General features: G+C 38.9%; 1 long non-coding RNA gene across 1 annotated transcript; it reads right to left on the bottom strand.

Annotated features, from left to right (window-relative positions):
- Nucleotides 1–3,989: 3,989 nt before the first annotated feature.
- LOC122890477 lies at nt 3,990–10,399 on the bottom strand. Its single transcript, XR_006381077.1, has 3 exons — nt 10,262–10,399; nt 6,067–6,114; nt 3,990–4,006 (listed from the first exon to the last, which is right to left on the bottom strand). It is a non-coding gene; the product is annotated as an uncharacterized LOC122890477 (long non-coding RNA).
- Between the last annotated feature and the right edge of the window lie 4,585 nt (nt 10,400–14,984).

The following is a 14,984-nucleotide window of genomic DNA, read 5'->3' as shown; positions in this document are numbered from 1 at the left end:
TTGGGTTCTTTCCAGCCTGTCTCTGGACTCAAGCGAAAGACAGACCCTGAGGGCAAAGCATCCCCAGCTACGAACTGGAATTACTCCCTGAAGCAACAGGGTCTGCCCTGGAAGTCGCGGAGCCCCACCCTCCCAAAGCCTCCAGGCCCCTGACCGGCTCCAAGACATGACTGATTTCATCCTCACTACCTACCTCCACTACCCACCCCTCTTTTCTCCACTTGTTCCCACTTGGAAGAATTTTCAGCACTTTGGAGATAGTTTTTCAAATGCTAGTTCCCTGTCGTCTTAGTGCTGGCCTCATGGAAATAAATCCCTTCTTATTTCACCACCACTCCTTTCTCTGCCTTTAGATTTTCTTAGTGGGGAGTAGCTGAACCAGGTCTATTTGGAACCCCCCACCCCGGGGCCTGGGTGCTGGCACTCCAGCTAAGTGGCTATGATGCTAACAATGTTCTGTTGTTGTTGTTGTTTTTAAATTTAAACTCAATCAACCAACTTTTAATACATCATTAGTTTCAGATGTAGTGCTCAACAATTTATCAGTTGCATGTAACACCCAGTGCTCATCACATCATGTGCCCCCCTTAATGCCCATCACCCGCTTACCCCAGCCTCTCCACCCATCTCCCCTCCAGCAACCCTCAGTTTGTTTCCCCTAGTTAGGAGTCTCTCATGAGTTTTCTCCCTCTCTGATGACCTCCCGTTCTGTTTTCCCTCCCTTCCCCTATGATCCTCTGTGCTGTTTCTTATGTCCCACATATGATTATTTATTCATGTATTTATTTTATCACAGATCATGCTTTGGCTGCTAATGGGCCCCACTTTTGACTGTATACTCAAGAGAGCTGAAGAGTGCCAATAAGCTAGCAGAAGCACAACACAACAGCATCACCAGGACAGCGTCTTCCATTAGGCGTTCTGATTTCTGTTGTCAAAACCAAGGGTTAGTTCCTCAACGATGATCTCATCCCAGAATGAAAGATGATTTCTCATTCACTAAAGTGTTTCTACATCTCTGGGGGTGCCTGGCTGGCACAGTTGATGGAACATGTGACTCTCAATCTCAGGGTTCTGAGTTCAAGTCCCATATTGGGTGTGCAGCAAGTGACTACTGTTGATTAGTCCTTCAAAACCATACAATTTTTTTTTTGTAAGAGTTTCTCAGCATGGGGCGCCTGGGTGGCTCAGTGGGTTAAGCCGCTGCTTTCGGCTCAGGTCATGATCTCAGGGTCCTGGGATCGAGTCCCGCATCGGGCTCTCTGCTCAGCAGGGAGCCTGCTTCCTCCTCCTCTCTCTCTCTCTGCCTGCCTCTCTGCCTGCTTGTGATCTTTCTCTGTCAAATAAATAAATAAAATCTTTAAAAAAAAAAAAAAAGAGTTTCTCAGCATGGAGTTCCCTCAGAAGGTTGAAAATAGAGTTACCCTGTGACCCAGCAATTGCATTACTGGGTATTTACACCAAAGATACAAATGTAGTGATGCAAAGGGGCACATGCACCCCAATGTTTATAGAAGCAATGTCCACAACAGCCAAACTATGGAAAGAGTTCAGATGTCCAACAGATGAATGGATAAAGAAAATGTGGTGTATATATACAGTGGAATATTATGCAGCCATCAAAAATGAAATCTTGGCATTTGCAACAATGTGGATGTAACCAGAGGGTATTGGGCTAAGCAAAATAAGTCAAACTGAGAAAGGCAATTATCATATGATCTCATGATATGTGGAATGTAAGAAACAGGACAGAGGATCATAGGGTAAAAGAGGGAAAAAAATAAAACAAGAAACCAGAAATAAAACGAAACCAGGGGCGCCTGGGTGGCTCAGTGGGTTAAAGCCGCTGCCTTCGGCTCAGGTCATGATCCCAGGGGCCTGGGATCGAGCCCCGCGTCGGGCTCTCTGCTCCGCGGGAAGCCTGCTTCCTTCCCTCTCTCTGCCTGCCTCTCTGCCTACTTGTGATTCCTCTCTCTCCGTCAAATAAATACAATCTTTAAAAAAAAAAAAATTAAAAAAAAAACAAAAAAAAACGAAACCAGAGTTCAAGTCCTGTGTGGTTTTTTTTTTTTTAATTAATGTGGAAGTACTAATTAAAATTTAAAGTCTTCTGTACAACAAAGGAAACCATCAGCAAAGTGGAAAGGCAACCTACCAAATGGGAGAAAATATTTGTAAATCTATTATCTGATAAGAGGTTAATATCGAGGGGCACCTGGGTGGCTCAGTGGGTTAAAGCCTCTGCCTTCGGCTCAGGTCATGATCCCAGGGTCCTGGGATTGAGCCCCACATTGGGCTCTCTGCTCAACAGGGAGCCTGCTTCCCTCTCTCTCTGCCTATCTCTGTGAAATAAATAAATAAAATCTTTTAAAAAAAAATCTAAAAAAAAAAAGGTTAATATCCAAAATCTATAAAGAACTCATACAATATGATAGCAACAAAACAAACAATCCAATTTAAAAATAGGCAGAATATCTGAACAGACATTTTTCCAAGAAAGACATACAGATGGCTAACAGGTATGGGAAAAATTCACTAATCTCCTAGAAATTGAAATCCAAATTGCAATGAGATATCACCTCACACTATTAAAATGGCTATTATCAAAAAGATAAGAGGGACGCCTGGGTGGCGCAGTTGGTTGGACGACTGCCTTCGGCTCAGGGCGTGATCCTGGAGTCCCGGGATCGAGTCCCACATCAGGCTCCCAGCTCCATGGGGAGTCTGCTTTGCTCTCTGACCTTCTCCTCGCTCATTCTCTCTCACTGTCTCTCTCTCTCAAATAAATAAAATAAAATCTTTTTTTTTTTTTTTAAAGATTTTTTTTTATTTATTTACTTGACAGAGAGAGATCACAAGTAGGCAGAGAGGCAGGCAGACAGAGAGAGGAGGAAGCAGGCTCCCTGCTGAGCAGACAGCCCGATGCGGGACTCGATCCCAGGACCCTGAGATCAGGACCTGAGCTGAAGGCAGCGGCCCAACCCACTGAGCCACCCAGGCGCCCCAATAAAATAAAATCTTTAAAAAAAAAAAAAAAAGATAAGAAATAAATGTTGGCAAGAACATGAGAAAAAAGAACCCTCATACAAATTGGTACAGCCAATTTACATTCTTCATAAAATAAAAAATAAATCTACTATATAACCCAGTAATTCTCTTCTGGGTATTTAACCATAGGAAATGAAAATACTAACTCAAAAAGATATATGTGCCCATGCTCATTGTAGCATTATCCAAAACATTCAAGACATAGAAGCAATGTCAGTGTTCATATGTGGATGAAAAGATTAAAAAAAGGTATATATATATGCACAATGGAAAACTATTCAGCCATTAGAAAAGCAAATCTTACATTCTACAGCAACATGAATGGACCCTGAGGGCATTATGCTAAGTAAAATAAGTTACACAGAAAAAGACAAATATCTTAAGATCTAACTTATATGTGAATCTAAAAAACAAAAACAAAAAACTCAAATTGATAAATGCAGACAACAGATTGGTGGGTGCTAGAGGCCTCTAGAGGCTGGGGGATGAGTGAAATGGATGAAAGTGGTCAAAGATACAAACTTCCAGTTATGACATAAGTAAATCCCAGAGATGTAATGTATACCATGGTGACTATAGTTATTAATTCTCTATTGTATTTTTAAAGTTGTTAAGAGTGAACCTTAAAAGTTCTCATCACAGGAAAAAAATTGTGTAACTATATGTGGTGATGAATGATAACTAGACTTAACTGTGATCATTTTGTAATACATACAAATACCAAATCATTATGTTGTACACCTAAAACTAATGTCAATTATATCTCAATAAAAATTTAAATAAAAAATGTACATACCGGGGCATCTGGGTGGCTCAGTGGGTTAAAGCCTCTGCCTTCGGCTCAGGTCATGATCCCAGGGTCCTCGGATTGAGCCCCGCATCGGGCTCTCTGCTCAGCGGGGAGCCTGCTTCCTCCTCTCTCTCTCTGCCTGCTTCTCTGCCTACTTGTGATCTCTGTCTGTCAAAAATAAATAAAATCTTAAAAAAAAAAAATTGTACATACCATGGGGTGCCTGGGTGGCTCAGTGGGTTAAGCTTCTGCCTTCAGCTCAGGTCATGATCTAAGGGTCCTAGGATGGAGCCCCACATCCGGCTCTCTGCTCAGCAGGAAGTCTTCTTACCACCCCCCACCCCGCCCTGCCTGCCTCTCTGCCTACTTATGATCTCCTCCCTGTCAAATAAATAAATAAATAACCTTTTTTTTTTTTTTAAATGTGCATACCGGGGGTGCCTGGGTGGCTCAGTCTGTTAAAGCATCTGCCTTTGTCTCAGGTCATGATCCCCGGACACTGCGATCAAGCCCCACACCGGCTTCCTGCTCAGTGGAGAGCCAGCTTCTCTCTGTCCCTGTGCTGGTCCCCCTGCTGATGCACTCTCTCTCTGTGTGTCAAATAAATAAATAAAATCTTTTTTTAAAAATGTGCATACCCTTTATCATGTCAGTTTGAAATCTAAGCTACAGAAATAATAACATTATATTTATATATAATAGCATATATATGTTCACTTTACCACTAAAATAGTAAAATAATGGAAACCTAAATGCTCATTAAATAGATCAATAGCAAGATAAAAGAATATTATAGTCCCTTTTTTCATGAGATTAGCTTATGTATAGTAACCTACAAAATGGTCCATGTTAGATCACTAAATTTTTTTTTTTAAGTTGCAAAACAGTATTATTAGCAATCTCCATGTGTCCGTTACACACTGAGGTGTCTGACTGAGGGGGAAAAAAGTCGACAAGGCTAAAAATCAAATGTTGAATGGTTAATGGAATACAGATTTGCTTTCATCCCTTACTATAAATACTTCGTATTTTTTTTTAAGATTTTTTATTTTATTTATTTTTGTGAGAGACAGAGAGCATGTGCAAGATGTGGGGGGTGGCTAAGACAGAAGGAGAAGCCGACTCCCCACTGCGCGGGGAGCCTGGAGCCACCAGATCCCAGATACCCAAGGAGAAGGCAGCTGCCTAACCAACTGAGGCACCCAGGCGCCCCTTGGTATTTTCTTAAGTAGTGGAATTATTGGTAATTTTTATTTCTTCTGAAATCACACTCTTAAGTGGCAAAGTTGAGCAATAAATCCTAGCAGTCTGTCTCCCCAGAGAAGTCCTGTTTTTAACTACTTACCAGTCATTAGCTAGAGTACTGTATAAAACATGAATTAATAATATTAGGATTTATTTAATTTAGTTCTTACCTATCACACCCAAAGTGTCTATACATTCCTTATTCCAAATATCTCTAATCATCCTCAAGTAGAGGGCCTTTGTTTCACAAAGTCTTGACCCAAACATTTTAGGTCTGGGTTATTCCATCATAGAGCCATTTACAGGAAATAAAGAACAAAGGCCTACACAGAGTTTTAGAATAAATCTTTGTTATTTGTAGTGCCCTTAAAATTACAATTTAGTTTGGCATGTAATTAAGCCAATTATCTTGAAAATGCTACTGAAATTTTCAGTAAGCAACCACCCTTCCGGCCCCCTTTGCCTGGCTTCCCTGACATTGTTAAAAGCTTCTGTTTTAAAGCACAACAGCTTCTTTGTTTAAGAGCCACAGGTTTAAAAAAAAAGAAGAAGAAGAAGAAGAAAATACTTTCACGTTTAAAGGTGACAGGATCCCTTCATCATTAATCCCAGGATGACCCCACCCCACCCTCCAGAAGTTCTCAAACTGTAAAGGTTCTCAAGTATATGCCTGTTAAAACCAAGTCCTTTTAGCCCCGTTCTTGTCTCTCTCTTCTACCTTCTCTGCCATTTTTTTCTTCCTTAAGGCATTTTATTTACGTGGAAACACTAAGTTACATAAAGAAGGCAAGGAACATTTTCTTACCTATCCAACTAATGGAATCCTCTTGAAATGAGTTGAGATAGGATTAGTGAAAAGAAAAAAGTTTTTGCCAAAAAAATCAAGAAAAAAAAAGGTTAGTAGTGCCCAGAATTAATTAGATGGGCAGTTGCATTACTATTTTTTTCCCTTCTCTCCAGCAGCTTTTAAGGAGACTACTTACCAGGCAGATTTTCTAGCCAAGATTCTTTTGTGGAAAACACTGCTTTACCTAGACAAAGTACATGAAAGCATTTAAAGCACACGTAAGATTAAGGAGGTTCCAATTATTTTTTCAAAGCATATTTTAAAATTACCTGTTTTCCGTTTCTTTTTACAATATATTAGTCCAGAAGCTTGCGCATCATGCCTGATACTAACCTGAATGTGAAAATATTTTTGTTCTTGGAGGTTTACATAGAACTCTGCAATAGAACTGATGAATTATTTAAGATTCATATTGGTCTTACTTGTGATTTTAGGAACTAATTCTGCAGCAATATATAAGTCCCATGCACGTCTGCATGTAAATGAAAATGGTGGCTATTTTACAATTTTTCCCTTTAAAAAAAAAAGTCCTAAGTTAGCACATGCAGTGATACCATGGTGTCCAGTAACACTTATCAGATTCTTTCATCTACTAAAATTTTTAAGAATTTTTCCCCCAGAGTGAAATGATAACAAACTTTTTCCAATCTTTGTATTAAATAATTGAGAAAATGCAAGCCACGGCAGCCACTCCCTTTAAAGACCAAAATGAGATGACAATTTGAGTGCGAAAAAAGTACCCCTTTAACCCTAACTTGCTTTAGGAAACAACCAGTCACAGAAAACCCTCCAATCTTAACACTGAACAGCCAATCCTTCCTCTTTTGAAATGACCCCAAACTGCTAGATTCCTTACAGCCAATCGACAACTGCCAAACATACCCGATAAGCAATTAGTAAATCTCCCCTGCTTCTAAAACTCCCACCTTGCCAATCAGATTGTCTTTTCTCTTTTCACATGATAAACTCAGGCCTTTCTAACACTGCTGAAATTAAAGTGATAGCAGAGGCTTTCCCTTGCTGCAAGGTTATGAATAAAGAGTCTTAGTTAATTTTGTCTCCTGCTCAGTTTTGTCTTCAAAATTATTGTGTATGGATTTATGTTAAACTATCTCCTAAATACCTCTGAATCTTTTTCTCCCCTTTCTGGTGTCCTAGCTGAGAACATCAGAGGTTTGAGGAAGCTAAGAGTCTTAGTCCATTTGGGCTATTATAACAAAATACCAATACTGGATGGCTCACGAACAGCAGAAATTTATTCCTCGCAGTTCTGGAGGATGCTAGTTCAAGGGCAGGGTGCCAACAGCACAAGGTGAGGGCTCTTTTCCAGACTGCATTGTTTTATCCTCACATGGTTGAAGGGCCAGGTTGCTACAAGATATCTTTAATAAGACCACGAATCTCATTCATAAGCCCTCCCTCACGACCTAACCACCCCCACCTCACCTACTGATAACCATCACCTTTGGTGGTTAGGATTTCAACATATGAATCTGGGGTAATACAAACATTCAGACCACACCACTAAGTAAATGTATCCAATGTCATTTAGGTAGTAAGTAGCAGCCCTAGAATCTGAACCTGTGTTTACTACCAAAGTTTGTGCTTTCCACTAAATGCCCTACCCCCACAGCCAAATTAAACTACTGATATTCTTTCAACATGTTGCGCTTGTGCAGATGTCCTTGCCTCTGTATGTGCTCAGACTGCTCTCATCTTTCTGTGAAGCTTTCGCTCACCTTTACTCTCTCCAGATTATTCCCTTTTTTCCCCACTTCTGTTTTGTCTGAAACTCACCTCTTTTATAGCCCTTATAACACTTTAATAGAATTATTACCTTACATTGGTATTTCACTAGCCTATAAACTCTTTGAGGACAAGGAATTCCAATCCATTGACTGGTAAAAATTTGTTGTTCTGGGGCACCTGGGTGGCCAGTCTGTTAAGTGGTTGCCTTGGGCTACAATCATGATCCCAATGGGATCTAGCCCAACACTGGGCTCCCTGCTTAGTGGAGAGCCTGCTTCTCCCTCTCCCTTTGACTGCTGCTCTGCCTACTTGAGCTCTGCTTAACCCTCTGTCAAATAAATAAATAAAATCTTTAAAAATTTTTTTGTTATTCTGACATCTCAATGATAGAAATTTTCAGAGAAGGGAAAAAAACTTAATTTTTTTATAGTCCATTAGAACTCCTTGCTAGAGCTCCTTACTAGAAAAATAGTAAGTAGTAAGTAGTAAGTAAAAATAGTAAGTTGGGGCACCTGGGTGGCTCAGTGGGTTGAGCCTCTGCCTTCAGCTCAGGTCATGATCTCGGGATCCTGGGATCGAGCCCCATGACGGGCTCTCTGCTCAGTGGGGAGCCTGCTCCCACCCCCCCCCACCCCCCCCACCCCCCGCCTACCTCTCGGCCTGCTTGTGATCCCTCTCTCTGTCAAATAGATAAAATATTTTTTTTTAAATAGTAAGTAAATATTAGTAAGTAAGTAGTAAGGAATTAGTAATTACCTTACAGAGTCACTCTGTATACTAAATCAGCGGTTCTAAAACCTAATGGTATATTGGAGTCCCCTTAAGAGATTAAGATAATGTAAATATCCCAGATCTGATGCCATATCTTCTGATTCATAATCTGTAAAAGGAGAGCTCTTGAATCTGCATTTATGTAGATCCTAAGGGGATCTACACTGAACGACTAAATTTGGCAATCATAGAATTTAATGTTAAAACTTTATGAACCTTCAGCACAATGGGTAGCCTATGAGAATGCTCAATAAAGGTTAGGATTTAAAAGATAACACCTTACAAATGCCCCTTTAATTTATGAAGTATTCACCCAAGAATTATCCCATCTGCTATTTAGAACAATACAGGATCAACACTTAATCTCTATTGCCCCAAATTATTCAGTACATGGTGATCACTTTAATGCTATGTCCTTCAAATGAAATGAAATAGAGAAATGGAAACCTTTTAAAAATAAGGTCTTCTTTATCCTGAAACATGTTCCTCTGTTCTTTCAATGGCATGTTGTCTATGATGACTCTCAACTTTGGGTAATTGGATCTCTAACTTCTTTAAATAGTATTTAGAAACACTGCATTAGGAGGTTTTTAAAAAAGGGGAGTGTGCTGGTTTAGCAACCATCATTGCTGTTACAAGAGATATTCTTAGGGAAGATAAAAGTAGACATTCTTCATTAAGAGAGTCTTCACCTATACCTTGAGAAAAGGAAGAGTCCCAAACAGTTGAGCAAAGTTGCTGCTGGAAATCTGACACTAAATTGTGCAATCCCTGCTCACTTCTTGGTGCAACTCTAGAATAAATAAATGAAGGGAGGAAGGAAGGAGGGGAAGAATGAGGAAAGGGAAAAGGAATGGCAAGAAGGGAAGAAAAAGAGAAAAAAATGCAAGATTTCTGTCTTCCAAAGGCTTTCAAAGTCTTACTTTTTTACACTTCCCTGTTTTGGAAATATTCACTCACCCAGTATTTTTCAGGTGCTCAAGTGCCAGGTCCTGTGTTAGATGCTAAAGATACAGCTCAGAGCACTACAAGCACAGTCTATACCCATGATGAATTTAAACAGAACTCAAGTTAGAATAGAATAGACTAACAAAGTACAGAAAACAAGCAGATATTAACTTTTCTAATTAATTTAAAAGATCTCTAAAGTATGTTTTAATTATGCACTTTACCAAACCTAACTGTATCTTATTAGATATAGTGAATTTAAAAGATAGATGTGGAAAAAATAATGTTCTATGACAGTAAATGCCTTCTAGCTGGATGTTTAAGATAAACATTTCCATATTTCAGTTCTGGAGACTAGTTCAGACTAGTTATTGTTATGGAACACAGGGACAAATATAACAAAACAGACTAATTTTCTTGTTAAAGGAAATGGGTGTTTTTAATGGTCACAATTACTATAGTTTAAGAAATGTTTTATAAGTTTGGACAAATCAAAGGACAAAAACTTCTAATCCACAGAAATTAAATCTGAAATTATTTTTAGCCCATTAAATGCAATTTTGAAAATGCTTTGTACATGGATTACCACATTTAACAGAGTAAATAGCTGAAACTCAGGAGTCACTCCTGACTGATTCCTTTTTTCTGCTTCAACCCCTTAACATCACTGCACCTTTCCCTATTCTTTAAACACCACTTCGCATATTGAAGTTGTACTGATTCATTTTGACATCCTGGGTTGTTTTTTCTCCTGTTATCCTATACATTTCCTTTCACTCTGTTGAACCAACAGAAATGATTTTTCCATAAACTCTGCCCTGAGCCTTTGATCAAGAATGGATACATTAACATTTTTTGCTTACCTTCTTGAGGTCTCTCAAATAATCCTGTTTTTTTTTTTTTTTTCATTCAAATTCAAAGATCCAGTTTGGTTTCTGTGGAGCTGAAATGTTTACTGGCGACTCCTCACTGGCTCTACAATCTCCAGGCTGCATCCCACCTTTCAAACCATTCCTTAATCTTGTTTGAGAAGACAATGGCAGTAATGTGACTATCAGCAAACATTCTGTGGCTTCTAGATTCCAGTACTTAACGTCCCACCTCGCTTGCAGAGTAACACTAAGCTGTCCCTATTTCTGTGTTTTCTCCTGCTTGATGAGCTATTATCACTCTTCAGTTTCTTGGTTTGTTCTTGGAGGATGTCTAAAAGACCTTGGATAGGGTTCGTTACCTTGCAGAAATCAAGATATTAAGCAGTGCCAGTCCACAGAAATTCAGACTCAGCACCTGCATCTCTCTCTGATTCACATCTGTTGGCTACCAACTAGTTTAAAAACATACAAGGATTTTTTTTTTTCTATTCATGGTCACATGATCAGAAATCCAAATAAAAGCAAGCACCATAAATTATCTTATTGATAACAATGATGAGACAGACAAGAAAGTATGTGTGGTAACTCTCAGGGTGATCAAATACATCTGGAGGTTCTAGCCATACTTGTTTTCCATCTATTAGTGGCCTTCACATGCTTCAATTCAAAGTGGAATTTAATTTGAATGTCTCAAAATCTGTTAATCAGCTTTAATTACAATCTCTAGTATAATATCTTGTAGCAGGCAATTACTGAATTGGTTAGAATATACTGCCACCCACTTAAGACATTGGTTAGGACATACTGACATCCAGTTTATATATGTTCTTTAGTAAGTTTTGTATTTCATTTCTTTTTTAAAAATCTTAGAGCAGATATGCAGCATTTTGGATGCTTGGGGTCTACTTTATTTTAGGAATTATAATACTATATTTTTACTTCCACCCCTCCTTCTTTGGGAAAAGATCCTATAACCAAGAAGTAAAGGTAAGTTGAATAAAGGTGAATTACCACTTTTAAGCTAGCAGGATGCCTTTCTGGTTAAGTGGCGCTATAATTGTTTCACTCTTTAAAGTCAATCAGAGAAAGACAATTATTATATGATCTCTCTGATACGAGGAATTTAAGAGGTAGGGTGGGGAGTTGTGGGGGGTAGGGAAGGAAAAAATGAAACAGGATGGGATCAGGAGGGAGACAAACCATAAGAGACTCTTAACCTCATGAAACAAACTGAGGGTTGCTGGGGGGTGGGGGAGGTAGGGATAGAGTGGCTGGGTAATGGACGTTGGGGAGAGTATGTGCTATGGTGAGTGCTATGGAATGTATAAGCCTGATGATTCACAGACCTGCACCCCTGGGGCAAATTATACATTATATGTTAATAAAAATAAATAAATAAATATAAAATCACATTTCAGCTCAACCACAGTTTTGATCTCAACACCATACATGATCTCAACCCTGTGTGAAAGACAAATGTACCTGACAATTAAGGAGATGGTTTTATTCAAGCTACTATAATAGGGAGAGCATTCATTAATAAGGAACATCTCAAGGAAAAGGAAACGGAAATAGAGTTTGATAGAAGCAGATAAATAAGTGAGACATGGGGTGCCTGGGTGGCTCAGTTGATTAAGCACCCAACTCTTTTTTTTTTTTTTTTTAAGATTTTATTTATTTATTTGACAGAGAGAGACAGCAAGAGAGGGAACACAGCAGGGAGCCCAATGAGGGGCTTGATCTCTACCTGAGCCAAAGGCAGATGCCCAATGATTGAGGCCACCGAGGCACCCCAACCATCCAACTCTTGATCTCAGCTCTGGCCTTGATCTCAGGGTCATGAGTTCAAGCCCCATACTGGGCTCCATGCTCTGTGTGGAATCTACTTAACAAAGAAACAAACAAACAAGGGAGTCATTGAGGAGGGATGGAGTTGTGTCTTACCAAGAAGTATATGACAGGAGGGTAATCTTTTAAGGTTAGCCATTTCTTCGAACACAGAAGAGCATAGAGAAAGAGTCCTGACTGGTGCTGATTTCCAGGAACATAGGGCTCAGATAAAGTTCAACACAAGACAATGATAATTGTTCAAGACAAATGAATATCATTCATCCTGAACAACTCAGAGAAGATCATAAACCTCTAGATAAGACAAGATCTAAGAAATAGTTTCTCAGGGATTCTTGTTGGCACTGTTTCCTGTAAAGTCGGTAAAACCATCTGTTGAGAGGGAATGGCAAATGTCGATCATTCTGGAGTCTTGGAGGCTTTAAGGACTTAGTCATACTAAAAGGCGGAAGCTTAAAAGGAAAAAGAGAAATAGTAGTATAAAAGTCTGTATTAAAATAAAGGAGTTGGAGCCTGAGGGCAATCAGTCCAATGGATTCCAAGAATCTTTTGGTTATGTAGCACTATTCACGGAGTTTCATGCTACCAAACTAGGACCTCAGAGCTCTTGGTGATATTGTTCACAGTCTTGGTTACATCTTACACAAAGGTATTCTTTTTTTTTTTTAAAGATTTTATGTATTCATTTGACAGAGAGAACTCACAAGTAGATGGACAGGCAGAGAGAGAGAGAGGGAAGCAGGCTCCCCACTGAGCAGAGAGCCCGATGCGGGACTCGATCCCAGGACCCTGAGATCATGACCTGAGCCGAAGGCAACGGCTTAACCCACTGAGCCACCCAGGTGCCCCACAAAGGTATTCTTAACTGAAGCATCTCTCTGTACTTCCTTAGTGGTCCAGACAATGCCTTGTGCAGGGAGAAATCTGGACCATGCACGAGCTATTGCAGGAGTGAGTTCTTCAAGATTTGTATCAGGCCATTGGGCTTCAGCTTGCAGAGCTTCTTCTTATCCTGTGGAAAGGGTCAGCTTCAAACTTAGAGTCCTGGGGATTGGGCAGTCAAGTTATAGTTCTCCATGACGCTGAGTCTAATCAGGTTAGAATCTGATAATCCAGAAGGGTATGACATAAATGATGCAGTTTGCCTTAGAAATACAAAATTTCTCTCTATGGTCACTCACCTTTTAGTCAAAAATAGTCACAAAGAAAGAGAACTCATGACCCTGAGATCAAGAGTCACATGCTCTACCAACTGAGCCAGCCAGGAACCCCAAAGAAAGATTATTCTTGGTCGCAAAATAAAACTGATATAGTTAGATTTAGCCTGATTATTTACATAAGTATTGCAATTATGGTAATTTATTAGTTAGGCCTTTTAAAATTTGCTTTGCTGGAAATTTTCATTAAAAATCTCAGATTAGACTTTTAAAGGCCTCTTGAAGCTAGGAAGCCAAGCCAAGAAACTGTTTTCACCAGCAGTAGTTAAAATTTTGGGACAATTCTTCTTTTCACAAGATCTCCAAAACAGCTTAAGATTCCTGGGCTTGCTGAAAACAACCTTGCTTACTCACCCATAAGGTAGAGGACACTATACCAAGGGTAGTACCAAGGCAGTTTTCTTAAGTGGCTCTGTAAGCATTACTCCATAAAAGCAATTTTAGTTCCTTAAAAGTGTCTGAGCATATAGACCAAATGAACATCATTCTCAAATATGTTATTTCAGGCAAAGTCTCAGCTGTGTAACTGATTCTTCTAGTTATGTCCTGGTAACAAGGAAGAAAGATTCTTTTTGAACCTATGCAAATAATTATATTACTATTAAGATAAGAATATTCAATAACAGTTTCCCAATTCTAGAGGAGCTAGACAAGGACAAAAAGATCATTTACAAATATTTTATTTGTTTTAAGAAGCATAAAATTGTTGAGTTATAAATAGCTTATGAGAAATGAGAAAGCAGTTCTGTAGATATGCAAAAAATAGAACACCAATATTCCCCCCCCAAAAGCCACAATCATCTCACATTAGTTCATTCAGTCTTATGTTATTATTCTTGTACTGCTCAGTCTTGGGTTAGTAGGCTCATGAACCCATCTTCTTTTTGACAGGAATTCTGGAAATCCCAACTCAGTCCACCAATATGCTCTCCAAGTTGTTTAAGTGATGTCCTCAGGAGCCTATACCCAAAAATACCTGGCATCATCTTTTTTCCCAGAGCACTGAGACAGTCCCCTGTTGAAGACATAGTATTCAAGGCTATCGTTGATTGTGAGAGTTTTCAGGGAAGCATTAGAGAAAAATAAAATCTCTGTAGATGACAGATTTAAAATGACTATGGTAAAATTATTACTAATAATTTTCCAAAGGGAAAGATGTGATGCAAGTTCTCAACAAGAAGAGCACAACTGACAAGGAAACTTAGTTGCTTCCATTTGTTTACAAGATAATCCAGTTAACAATAAAAAATTTTAGACAAAATATCTATAACCACAATAACTAATAATTTACCTATTTTCAAAGAAGAATGGATATTATGTTTAATATATGACAATGACTAGCCATAATATTTACAGAGAAAAAAACTACAGATATAATATATGGTAATCATGAGACATGATATACCATGAATACACTAAGCATATAGTTAGAACATAATAAGAATATATCAAGAATACCAAATAAAAGGATTCTATAAGTCTATATCATTTGTATGTTCATATAACTCCATAAGTAAGTGATAAGAATCCCCACTTGAAAACCACTTGCCTAGAAGGAGCTAGATTCAAATTAAAGAAGTAAAGTTCTGGCCAATATTTTTAAAAAATTACTGAAGTTATGACTGATAATACTGTCGTGTTATTGTCTA

Source organism: Neovison vison, chromosome 11 (assembly GCF_020171115.1).
Source record: "Neovison vison isolate M4711 chromosome 11, ASM_NN_V1, whole genome shotgun sequence".
Classification (NCBI taxonomy): Eukaryota; Metazoa; Chordata; class Mammalia; order Carnivora; family Mustelidae; genus Neogale; species Neogale vison.
This window is presented reverse-complemented; position numbering and strand designations above follow the sequence as displayed.